Source organism: Peromyscus eremicus, chromosome 2, assembly GCF_949786415.1.
Source record: "Peromyscus eremicus chromosome 2, PerEre_H2_v1, whole genome shotgun sequence".
In the NCBI taxonomy this organism is placed as follows: Eukaryota; Metazoa; Chordata; class Mammalia; order Rodentia; family Cricetidae; genus Peromyscus; species Peromyscus eremicus.
This window is the reverse complement of record NC_081417.1, coordinates 94,882,576-94,895,334: the sequence shown is the minus strand read 5'-3', so window position 1 is coordinate 94,895,334 and position 12,759 is coordinate 94,882,576. Positions and strand designations below refer to the sequence as shown.

Below are 12,759 nucleotides of genomic sequence, written 5' to 3'. Positions count from 1 at the left end.
TTAAAAAGCATTTAATACATACCTAAAATCTGTTTCATATTTAAGATTTTAATCTTGGACTAGTTGGGCAAATGCTAACTTTCTAAAACAAGTGAAGAACTGATATACAAGGCAGAGAGGTTCAGACACAAAAAACATAAACATTTAGAGTCGCAAAGGGAGCCTGTATCTCTTCAAATGGTGCAAGTTAGGGAATAAGAGTGAAAAATCTTAATATATTTCATAATACAATAACTACAATGTACACATTTTGTCTTGCAATTGAAGTCATATTTATAGGATATAACCACTTGAAGGGAACTTCCTTTCGGAGTGACAGATGGCCCTTTCATTTTCCACCCAGCTGATATTTATAATTCATTAGCTTATTTGTCTACCTTAGAAAGAACAGCTTTATATTAATACCTAAATAGGTCTCAAAAGGTATTAATTCAGTAATCTACATTGGATACTTAGGCTTATACGTTTGTTTAATACAACAAAATCACTATGATTTATGTATTTATCCCATGTCTGTATTCTGCACATAGGGTAGAAGAGAAAGCATTCTTTATCTGCCCATCTGGAAGCTGGAGATGAGCAAACCATCTACTTCTGGCCTAAAGCCAGAAGAAAGTCTAGGTGGCATATTTTCATTCCTTATCTACTTTGAATGAATACTGAATACTTCGTGTCATGGCAGCAATCATGGCTACATTAGAGATTAAGCACATGAAAAAACAGTGAAAAGAGAGACATAAACAGAGTAAGTGTTACTTCCTGATTAAACCACTAATTAGGTTAACTGAAATCAAGAAAGCCTGACTTCTAGGCTGATACAGGAGAAAAACCAACCCTCAGTTTAGCCTCTGCAAGTTTTTCAACCACATTAAACTCCTTGTTGAAACAAGGACACCCTGTCAACATAACTATCAAAAGAAGTATTTTCCTCCCGTTATTACTGGAATGGATATTGATGAAGCTATTAATATACACTGTGGTCAAGTGTCACACTCCCTTCATTGATAGTGCTGTATTCCCCTGTCTTCCTCCAGGCTTATGGATCATTGCAGATGAGGAGGAGGAGAGTGTGTCAGAGCCACAGACTGCTGATGACTACTAAGAATCAATGTTTCTGGGACATAGCAGGGCACCTGTATATATGAATTCATAGTAATTGAGGCAGCATGCACAAGACTTCCACAGGCTTAAGCCTCATAAAATTCCATCCTGGGGAGAGGAGATGGACTTGAAGTCCCACTCCCTAACTAAAGAACAGTTGGCAGTTGAAAGCTATCTGTTGAAGGAAAGCCAGTTTTCTTAAAGCGTGGCTTTCAGTGGGCTGACCACCCTCCAATGAAGTCCACACATCTAAGAATATATAGCAGCACAAACCACTTGATGTTCTTTAAAAAAAAAAAAAGTAAGAGAACAGAAAGTCTGATACATATGGAAGGGGGAATGGATCCGGGAGGGACTGAAGAGCAGAAGAATACAGTCAATATACATTGTATGAAATTCTAAAAGAATAAAAAGAGGGAAATTAATTAAAATAACATAAAAAATTCTAAAAATATTTCCTGAAGTAAACACTGTATAAGAAATGTCCTAGGAACTCAATAAAACAGGAAAAGGTATAGTTTGAGGAACACAGCATTGGCCCTGCAGCCAGGATGCAATACTGAGCTCATTATCTTCAAAGTGATAAGCTGGTATGTTCCATCTTTTTTGAGAAATGGATCTAGCTGGACAATTAAGAAGAACTTCAAACAAATTTTGATGTTCTCAGACAGTGGGGAACACGCATGCATGTCTTCATTTTACTTCATGAAGAACATTGATTTAATTTAACTAGATAAACTTGTAAATGCTGTTTCAATGAAACATCTAATAATCTTCCCAGCTTCATACTATAAATGTCATTTATATTAAATGCAAAGTCTATAAGTTTAATGTTTTTGAGTAGGAAGCAGCATAAGTTACATCATTTTTTCATGTCATTTGCTTACCATTTCAAGGTCCTTTGCCATCCATGATTATTTAATAGGTTTTGGTATTCCCTAAAGAACTAGGATTCTATGAACATATCGAGAAATTGAACTCATTTTTATAGGTATCAGAGAGCCTGTCACACATTTTATTCATCCAGTTCACCCACAGATAAATGGCATCATAATATGTTTTGCCTTACACCAGGGAAAGCACTTTTGAAATGTGTGTTTAACAAATTTTGTTATAAATTAATAAACATTCAATGTTGGAAAGCCCCTGGACTTTTCAACTATCTCTACATAGTACAGAATAATTAGAGGTATGGATTTCTGTCATAGTGTTTCTATTACTATGATAAAAAAAACACAAATTGTGGGGAGGAAGGGGTTTAGTTCAGCTTAAAACTCTCAGGTCACACTCTTAACACAGGAAAGTCAGGGCAAGAAGTCCGTGGAGGGGACTGTGGAGGAATACTACTTACTGGCTTGCTCCCTTTGTCTTGCTCTGGCTATTTTTTTACACAACTTGTGACCACATACCAAGGGGTAGCACTGTCCTCCTATGGTAAGAAGTGCTTACACATATCAATCAAGAAAATGTCACACAGGTCAATTGGCCAGGAGCATTTTCTCAATTGATGTTCTCTCTTCCTAAGTGTACAAAAAAACTATACAATGCAATTTCAAAAAAGAATATATATATATATATATATATATATATATGTGTGTGTGTGTGTGTGTGTATATATACATGTGTGTGTGCATGTGTGTGTGTGTATGTGTGTTGTACGTGTGTATAAGCAAGTTCTATTCTATTTACACTATCTTTCAAAGCATTTTATTATTCTGTTACAAATTTTAACTTTGTATTATTATGCTATAGAGATAACTCTGAAAACAGAGTGTGTATAAATGGAAAATTTTTGTGACTAGTAATGGAATTGATAGTATATTTATCTGTAGTAAAGATATGTGGTCATAAAACCCCATAAAACCCTCATATGATCTATCAGTTCAAAATTCTGTACTGTCAATTCTTTGTGGTGGTTTGTTCCATTGTTAAATTATTAAAATATTGTACTTGAAATTATTTTGTTTGCCCTATTATTTTTTTAACTGCCAGAACTCTTGTATTTTATGTCTAGACATTTTCTTCATTTAAATTTTAACTGATTTTAAAAATACCTAAATAAGATTGTGTGGTGATATTTTATTTGTACTGTCTTGTGGTGTGTTTCTTTCATGTCTAACAGAAATAGTACTGTTTCAGCATTTCTAAGGACATCTTCAGCATCCTTTGGTAAGTACTTTCCATTTTCAATACAGGTCTCTCTATCTTTCCACTAATCCTGTCAGTGTCTTTTTGATAAATATTTACCACTTCTAACCTAACAGGTATTCCTTCAGTTTTGTCAGCATCTCCTTCAGAGTCCTTTGGATAAATATCTTCTATTTCTAATTCAACAGTTATCACATTGGCCTTTGCAACAAGATTGTTATCAGCACGATCTTTTTAAAAATAATTTTGGATAATTAAACTTCTATAATAATGTAACTGGGTTATATTGCTCCATGTTTAATAAATTGAATTTGATTTTTAACTTTATATTCATTCACATGTAGTTTAAATATCGCAGTTTTCCCACTATTTAGTTGAATTTATGTTTCAGAGATATTTCGTATTTACCAAAAACCTAGAGCAGATGACAGTTCCACATACCAAAGACTAATCTTTCATCATATATATTGCAAATAATTTGTGAGTATTAATATGCTCCTCTACTTGAATATATCTGATTACTTTCATCTGAAAACAAGAGCAGCGGGCTTTGGAGCTGACAATCATAGAAATGCATAGCCATTATCAATATATCCTTTTAAGGAAACACTTTTTCAATAGCATTTGCACTGTGGATGCTGACTGATTACCTTGGTAAAGTTTTGTTCTCTTGTTTTCTAGTGATGATTATTACTTCTCTCTTTCACACGATTACTTTGGAAGTAAATCACCATGTGCTAAACAGACAGATAATGTGAAGTGAAATCACAAATGAGGGGCAATATGTCTACATTATGATATATACATACATCTTCAGGGCATGGTTTCACAAACCCTTGGGCCAACACTACAGGCAGAGCAGATGGAGCTCTGTGAGTTTGGAGACAGCCTGCATAGTTGACATAGAGAATTCTGGGTCAATCAGTGCTGCATATTGAGACCATGTCACAAAACAGAAAGAAAAAAAAGGAAAGAAAAAGAAGAGATTTAGTCTATTTAAAACATGAACTCTGATTATCTAATCATTTCTCATGAAATTAGCAAAATGTTTGATTCATTTTTTTTTTACTTTTAAAAACTTAAGCTTAAAACTAATTCATTCGATTCTCCTTTATTGGAATATTTTCCAGAAGGAGTACTTTATCAAAAGATTTTTTTTCAAGATCTGTAAGTCTATCAATATTCCATAAACAAACAAACAAAAATCAAAATTGGTACTAGACAACTTTTTAGGGAAAGTTTCTTTGTAATTCTAATTCTAATTCCAAAGAAAATATGAATTCCATAGAAGAAAATATTCAACCTTAGTCAGTTTTTAGTTTTAGAACTGAATGCAATTTATACTGTCACCAGCAGTAAATGCGTGTTCCTCTTTTCCCACATCCTTGCCAGCAACAGTTGTCATTCTTTTCTTTGTTGATGTTGTTATCATGGCCATTTTGAATAGGGTAAGATGAACTCCCAAATTAGTTTTGATTTTTGTTTCCTTGAAGGCTTAAAGATGCTATACATTTTATTGGATGTTTCTCAGCCATTTGTGTTTTATGTTTGTGAACTTAGATAGGAAACAGCTTTCTGGTAGCATAGATATTAAGAAAATTGGCACATTGGACCACATAAAACTGAAAGGTTTCTGTAAAATGAAGGAAACCACCATTTAAGTAAAGAAGCAGCGTATAGAATGAGGAAAAAAAATTATCAAATATTCATCTGACAGATGGTTTGTATCTAGAATATATGAAGAATTCAAGAAACTAAACATCAAGAAAATAAATAACACATTTAGAAAATTTTCTCCAAATTTGCCAAAAACTAAAGTACTGGATATTGTAGCTGTAATTTCTACTTGGTAACTGATTGTTGTATATAATTTTACTATGTTAAAGTTAAAACCTTCCTTTTTAATTAGACAAAAAGGGGTAAATTCTTTGGAATAATTCTTTTATACACTGTGAAGATGTGTTGCTCTCATTGTTAATAAAGAGCTGTTTGGTTAATAGCTTGTTAGGAAGAGGTTGTGTGGCAGAGCCAAACTGAGAAAATGCTGGGGAAAAGGAGAGCAGAGTCACCAACCAGATGCAGAGGAAACAGGAGGTGAAAATGCCCTGCTGGAAAAATGTACCACCACTTGGTACAGTACAGATAAGAAATATACCTTAATTTAAGTTGTAAGAGTTAACTAGCAGCAAGCCTAAGCTATCAGCCAATTATTTATAATTAATAAGAAATCTCTGTGCATTTATGGCAGAGTTGGCAGTACCAACAAAAAACTCTACCTACAAATGGCACTCAAAGTCCAGCCACGAATATCCGCCTAAAACCTGAAAGCTTGAGAAAAGGTTCCAAACACACAAAATTAAACCCAAATGTAACTTCCTAGTCTCACAATGCCATGCCAGACTCAGTACAGAGATACTTCTCCTGGATACTACCTACAGAATGGAGTAAGCTGCCAGCTGCCATGTACTAGGACCATGCAATAAGCTGAGTCATGCTGATGCTTGACATAATAGTTTAAGATTCATCTCATGAGATCAAAATACACTACAGACACTCAATAAAGACAGATCTAGATGAAAGAAACCTCTAAACAGGTTACAGTGTGTTTAAAAATGTACATAGATTTGAGAAGGAAAGGAGAAAAGGTATAAAGAGTAATAGAAAAGTAGCTTAAAAATAATAAAGTCTTTTAAAAAGGAGTCAAGTAATATAAAAGAAAAAAAAGTCATTTAAAGATGAAAAATACATAGGGAGTCTGGATCCTGTATGTTATTGTGTTGTCTTTGAATTTTTTGATTTTTGATGAATAAATGCTAGGTTCTATAAGATATTGGATTATAAGGGCTGCTGGAATAAACCTACTTACATATTTTAAAAATGTCTTGACTTCAAAATGGCAATCAAAATAATGTGTTGCTTTGGGGATGAAAGGCTGTGGATTAATTCAAGGTTAAAGATGATCAGTTTTCATCTAGCACAATGAAAAATCTGACTACAGACATAAAGAAATAAAAAAAGAAAAACTACAAGACACATAATGTATATTTTACAAACTCAACCATAAAAGTAAAAAATCGTCTTTGGCTCATTGTGTACAATACACAGTCTATACTTTTATTAAAATAGGTATGTATGTTACCTTTAGAAGTTTATGTATTTTCAGAGCAAGAGGGCCAGACACCAATAAAAATGTGTGGCCTAGTTGATCTAACATTTCAAAGCACCTTTGTTGCAATTCCCTCAGGGTTCTGCATCCAGAATAGATTCAAGCCTGCTGGCTGAGATGACTGAGCCTCAAATACTACTCCAGCCAAAACTTAGACATTATCCTGATTTTCTGAAAGTTTCCCCAAAGATGCCAGTGCCACCAAGCTGGAAGAAGCAATATAGAGAGAACAATGCCCACATTCTGAAAAGATGTATTATAGATGTTTGTCATCATTTAGAGGATAGTGAGGGTTAGTTACAAGTTGTTTTTGGTCATGGTTAAAAAAAAAAACTAAACAAAAGAATTAGATTCAAGGATTTTTTTTGAAGAAAAAGGGAGGATATACAAATGAAAAATGCAAATTATTGAATCTATTTTATCCATAAAAACAACTATTAACACAAATTATTTTACATTGGTATGGATTTTGGTTTATTGATACAAACTTAAAGTTATTTTGGTTATACTTTGTGTATGTTTCTACTCTTGTTTGGGGTATTGTACATATGTAGCTCATTTAAAACTGTAACATATAATTAAGAAATGTATGTTAATAGTCATCTATAATAATCAAACTTGTAGTCATGTTAGGTATATTTCAAGGTTAAATAGATATATTTAGATAGATAGATGGTCTTCAAACACTTCAAAGACCTACAGAATACGGCATTTATGATGTTTAATAATCCGAGGCTTTTCATGACAGTGAGATATGTCTGAGAGCACCAATCTACTTCAGAGAAGAAGATGCACATTAAAGAACCTCCCTATAGATTTTAATTTCTTTGGAGCAAAAGCTAGCCATTTAGTCAAGAAACTGTCCTTGCTTCAAAGGCTGACAGCACATTGTCCAAATTAGACAACAGAATACAAAAAAAGGGACTGCCAAAGTTTGTCAAAAAAAGCTAGGTCATTCCTTCAAAGTTCCATGCTTCTCAGAAATGTCTGTTACATATACTAGGCATATAGACCAAAGATGTATGCACCAACATTGTAAAGGAACTTTGATTTACTGTCTAGGCAGCCAATATCTTTGCCATTAGGTACTATTACATCTTTCTGGAACCTTTGATAGAGTTAAAGACTAAATAATCAGACTTACAGTGTTCCTTAATTATGATAACAGGAAAATTAGATATGAAACTTTATCCTGACAAAACTAAGATAGGTAATAGAGTATTTTCTCTTAATTTGCCAAATACAAATGGACTGGATATTGTAACTGTAATTCTTACTTGATAACTTTTTTGTTGTGTATTGTTTTCCTATGTTAAAGTTAAAATCTTCCTTTTTAGATGAAAAAGGGGAAAATGTGGAATAGTATTTTTGTACACTGTGAATATGTGTTACTTTCATTGGTTTAATAAATAAGTAAATGGCCATAGATAGGCAGGAAAAATTAGGTGGGATTTAAGGACTGGAAGAGATACACAAGCATGGAGAAGGACAGAGTTTCCAGGAGAGTAGGGAGAAGCCAGTCAGATAAAGAATAAGTTGGACACACAGAATAGGATAGAGGTAATAAAGTCACAAAGCAGGAAGTAAATTAATAGAAGTGGGTTAATTTAAGTTATAAGACCTAGTTAGAAACAAGCTTAAGTTATCAGCCAATCTTTTATACTTAATTAGAAGTCTCCATGATTATTTGCAAGCTGGCTGGTGGGACAGAAAAGTCCACTTACAACATCATATATATATACTATATATGTATATGCATCCATTGTATATATATATATATATATATATATATATATATATATATAGAGAGAGAGAGAGAGAGAGAGCTATGATAATGTTAAATTCATTAAACATTTATTGTGCTAAAGTAATAAATGGCTTTTGAAATAGATTAATGAACTTTTATGTACTACAGAAACAAATAAATTACAAATAGGACAAGCTTAGACATTATTAAATTTATTCTTGTATAAAAGTATTAATTATTTTACTTTTGATATTTAATTCTGTCTGGTTAAGAAATTCTGTAACATTATAACATTCTTTTGTTTATTTAATTTGTAGTCATTCACAAGTAATCATTCATCATGTGTCTAATATCCATATAGAGAGGATAGTAATTTTCCTAAAAATTTCTTTTAAAACTCGATAACTAACAACTTAAATTTTAGAAAGCTCAAATTTCAAAGTGACAGAGTATACACAACTCTCTCCCAAAAGATTTCATATTTTACTCACTTACCTTTCATCCACAGTAAATAAATGATCAAAATCTCTGAGATGCCACATGTAAGGATTTCAGATCTGGAAAATTGAAGGTTTTGGCCTGGTGAGGCACTGGAACACCTTTAGCTGCGAATGAATTTGGAAACACTTCCCAGAGATAAAAGCTGTAGCACTGTTTTGATGTGAGTCTCGATTTACCTGTTAATGCATATCTGTAGAAAGCAAAAGTCACATCTACCTGGAATCAAAATTTTCAACTGGATTCCTACAATGCTATGAGCAAGTAAAAGGACAGTTTTAACAGTTTGATAAAAGAAAGAAAAAGTTCAAATATTAATGGGCAAGAATTACAAACTTTTACTTGCCTTCAAACTTAACAGAAAGGAGAGATTAAAATCAATTTTTGTGCAGTGAACTGGATTATGCCCATGAAAAGTACAACAAGGTCTGACTGCTGTGTCCAGTAGCAATTTAAACTTTAATGTCTTCCCCCAACATTATAGTCACCAGTATCACCTGTTCCCCATCACTCTCACTATCCCATTGCCTATTGGACAGAGTTTGTTTGAGGACATTCTTTGATTCTCCCATTTTTCACCATCTATAATCAAAAAGCTTACACATACATACATACACACACACACACACACACACAGACACACATTTAAGAATTCTATCTTTCTCATCAATATACCAAGGTTTGACTATAAAAATTATAATTATGCTTAACACTAAGTCAACTAAGTATTAAAAAAATATAGGTAATCATATCACAACAAAAGCAATAGCAATAATGGTATAAATCCAAGATGTTGGATTTGGGAGAAGTGAAGAAAGAGAGATTAAAATAAAAACAGAAAAATGTTTCTCATAATTACCTTGATTTCTGTAAAGTCGAAGAGTAAAATTCTATTCTAAAAGCAGAGGAGGAATAAAAAGAGCTTCATGCTCTTGTCCACTAACTGATATTCAGGATAGCAGTGTTCCACTTCTGTTCTACACATTCTTGATATCATACATTTTGTTTGATATTAGACACTTAAAAATAGCTGGAATAAAATATTTATAATAATCTTACCATAAGGAACTGATAAATATTCTTTGTGATTGTATTATAAATTGTTGTCATCATTTCATTATACAGTATGCCTATCAACTGACACATCACATTGTACATGTGAATAAGTACAAATATAAAATAAATCAGTAATATCAGTCAATATGTTCCAGAAAGACTAGAATGTAACAGAAATTTTAAACGGTCTTATCAATAAAAAAAAAACTCAGAAGCCAAATATGGGGGTGATAGCTGAGAGATAAGAGAGACAGAACAAGCTACATCCAACCTTACCTCGCCAACTTCTCATCCAATCCCGTTTCCATGAACCTTCAGCCTGAAAGCTTCTGAGTCCTCACCCAAATGGATCTCAGCTGAACTGCTGCTAAAATTTAAAAGCCTAAAAACTTAAAAAGCCTCTAGTTCCTGGTCCTCATGCCTTATATACCTTTCTGTTTCGTGCCATCACTTCCTGGGATTAAAGGTGTGTATCACCATGCCTGTCTGTTTCCAGTGTGGCCTTGAACTCACAGAGATCCTGATGGATCTCTGCCTCTAGAATGCTAGGAATAAATGTGTGTTCTACTACTGCCCAACCTCTATGTTTAACATAGTGGCTGTTCTGTTCTCTGACCCCCAGATAAGTTTATTGGGGTGCACAATATATCAACCACAGTTCCCCTTTTTGTTTAAAATAAAAGTTATAACTAATATAAGAAAAAGTATATACAATAAGTATATACAATATACAGTCAAGAATTACATTAACAATGTCTAGTCCATTAAAATTTGACAGATTCAGACAAAAATCTCCATTATATACATTAACAATATCCAGTCCATTAACATTTGAGCAATTCAGACAAAGAAATTTCATTATTTATCCTATTTTGGTGAGTCCAGTTCAAAATTTGTATACAATATAGAAAAATCCAATCCAATGTAATATATTTAAAACAAGTAGTTCCTTTTTAAAAGTAGATTCAATAATCTACCTTTTTATCTCATCATATCCATATTCTCTCTTTTTTCTTTTCATAGTAGTTTATCATTTTTATATCTTCCCTGTTTTTCTTTTTAGAGTCGATTCAGATTCAATAATCTACCTCTTATCTATATCCTCTTTTTTTCTCAATCAAGAACCTTAAATCTCCTTTGGTTAGCTTTTTTCCTGACCATTAACAATAACAATTTATAATAAACCATCCTAAACTATGACAATTATCCATCACCCATTGAAAGGACCAAATACCACCCACCCCACCACTTGGGAATGTGGGCATTGTTTCTTTAATTACTTCATTCTGTCTGGGGGTGTAGGCATCTTTAGGGGATCCTGAAAATAAAAATTTTGGGTTAACTGTAAAGTCCTTGGAGAGGTAACTTTATTATTTGTTGTCCAGTCTCTGCATAATGGGAAAATGCAGGCATTTTCTCAAATCCTTGCTTAAGTGGTCTGTGAATCTGGATCATCTTAGCTAGCCATCTCAAAATTGCCCTGAGTAGTTTGTAGTCTGAAGCAGATCTTTCTGTGATGTTAATCAGCTTAATGGCTTTATCCTAGTTCATACGGAATTATCATTGTTTTTAGAGATTTCAAAGTCACTGTTAGCTGTGGTCACGGTTCCTCGTAGAATTTGTGTGTGTGTGTGTGTGTGTGTGTGTGTGTGTGTGTGTGTGTGTGTGTGTGTGTGCTTTCTCTGTGGTTTGGAGCAGTAAGTGTGTCTGCGGCAGAATGGTGTCTCATAGGCAGTCTCAAGTTTGCAATATAACAGAGTCCATTCTTCTTCACCAAGTTATTCTTTAATTTTAAAGCTCTGTGAGCAATAGCCGGCTTTATTTGGGTACCAACAATCTCCATGTGAAGATGGGCAAAACAGATTGCAGTGGACAGAGTGATATCAAAAAGGGATCCATGCTCATGTTAATACGACACCAGCCACAGCTGAGTCCATGTACCATTGTCTTTGTCTGCTGCTATAAATCCTAGGATGTTTTCACTGCATAACATCACAGTCTGGTAAAACTACGTCTGGGAACCAGGAACGTTCTTCTCTAGAAGAGGATATCTTCACATCAACTTCTCCTGTCCACTTGACTTGCCACACTTCTCCAAACTGACCTTTGCTGATGCCTTCTTGTAACACAATGTCCCTGCCAATTGTTCTCTGAATAAGCAGCGGTAAACTATTCGTACCCAGCAGCAGCATCGCTGCTGCCACCATTATGAGAAGTAGCCAGCAATGCAGAGCAGCAGCCACCACCTCCATGGTCCCACCGCCACCATTTGTAGCCTGGCCCATCCAGAGCTTCTCCTCAGCAAGTCTCCCAAGCTGGCCTCCAACTCCAGATCTTCCTGCTTCTGCCTCCTTCAGCAAATTCTAACGGTGCAGCTGGACCTGAGCTGGGGCCCACAAGGCCATAGGCAAGCAGCTTTTTTGAGAATTCGTACTATGAACATTGGGTGCCAGATGTAACAGGAATCTTAACAGGTATTATCAATAAAAAAACTCAGGCCAGGCGGTGGTGACGCGCCTTTAATCCCAGCACTGGGAGGCAGAGGCAGGTGGGTCTCTGTGAGTTCGAGGCCAACCTGGTCTACAGAGTGAGTTCCAGGAAAGGCGTAAAGCTATACAGAGAAACCCTGTCCTCGAAAAACCAAAAACAAACAAAGAAACAAACAAACAACAACCTCAGGAGCCAAATATTGGGATGATAGCTGAGAGACCAGAGAGACAGAACTAGCCACATCCAACCTCACCTCGCCAACTTCTCAGCTGATCCTGTTTCCTCAAACTGAAATGTGGTTGATATACTGTGCACCCACTAAACTTATCTCGGGGTCAGAGAACAGAACAGCCACTATGTTAAACAAAGAGGTTGGGCAGTAGTAGAACACACATTTATTCCTGGCATTCTAGAGGCAGAGATCCATCAGGATCTTTGTGAGTTCAAGGCCACACTGGAAACAGACAGGCCTGGTGACACACACCTTTAATCCCAGGAAGTGATGGCAGGAAACAGAAAGGTATATAAGGCATGAGGACCAGGAACTAGAGGC

General features: G+C 34.6%; 1 pseudogene; it reads right to left on the bottom strand.

Annotated features, from left to right (window-relative positions):
- Positions 1-3,216: 3,216 nt before the first annotated feature.
- LOC131904794 (TGF-beta receptor type-1-like) lies at positions 3,217-11,968 on the bottom strand (annotated as a pseudogene).
- Between the last annotated feature and the right edge of the window lie 791 nt (positions 11,969-12,759).